Below are 977 nucleotides of genomic sequence, written 5' to 3'. Positions count from 1 at the left end.
GACGCTAGTTGCTGTTAGGTAATAACCAATCAGGAAAACCCTAATTCTGGTCGATCCTAAGTGGGAACGGCCAGAATACTTCTGCTACTTGGCAGACGCGGGAAGCCCTAGATCGCAAATCCCGTAACATTCCATGGGAGTGCCGGGCGGAGCTTTCTAGACATCCTTTCCGATTGACTGCTAAGATGTGTCCTGGATGATGCTAGTGGACATGTTACAAAGGTACCTCTCAAGCCGAGAATGCTATCACCAAGTTATGGTAAGCTTTTTCAAGGGAGGTGCTCTAAAAGACACTTGAAATTACTAGACACTTTTGATACTACAAAGATGATATACTGAAGAAAAAAAAGGAAAATGGAAGGAAAATTGAGGTGATGATTAATGAGAACCATAAAGAAGGTAGGAAATGGAGGGAAGAGAAAAGGAAATGGGAGGCTCACTAGATAGCCAAATAGATGCCCCTCAAAAGTACCTTGGCTTACTTAATCTTATATTTCACTCAAGTCTCCTATGGAGGATATACATGGAGCCATCCTAGTTTTAAAAAAACTCTATTTAAATACTTTTAAGGTTAGATAAAATGCTCAACTTCTAGAATTTGATCAATACTTTTGTATGTAAGCATTTCATCACAAATTCAAAAATCTTGATGTACTTTGCCCCTCATTTTGAACCCACGTACTCTTACACCATTGTGATTGGCCCCCTCATATTTTATGTGAGATCCCTAATGGAGTTGCAAATATATAAAGTTTAGAATTAATACCTTCCACAAAACATTTAGTCTCTATTATGTTTCATTGATACTATACAAAATCACTAGGAGGAACTAGTAGAGTTAAGAAAATTGAATTGATAGATGAAGTTTTGATTGAAATTGTTCTTTTTATTGTTTTCTTTCATGTAGAAACTAAATTTGCCAAAACTTGAAGACATCTCCTCATTTGTAATGTATAATATCCATATAGTGAGAGCAT

This window comes from Lygodium microphyllum, chromosome 25 (genome assembly GCF_053477565.2).
Source record: "Lygodium microphyllum isolate KBCC chromosome 25, Lygodium_microphyllum_v1.1.10, whole genome shotgun sequence".
Lineage (NCBI taxonomy): Eukaryota > Viridiplantae > Streptophyta > Polypodiopsida > Schizaeales > Lygodiaceae > Lygodium > Lygodium microphyllum.
Note: the sequence above shows the minus strand (reverse complement) of the source record.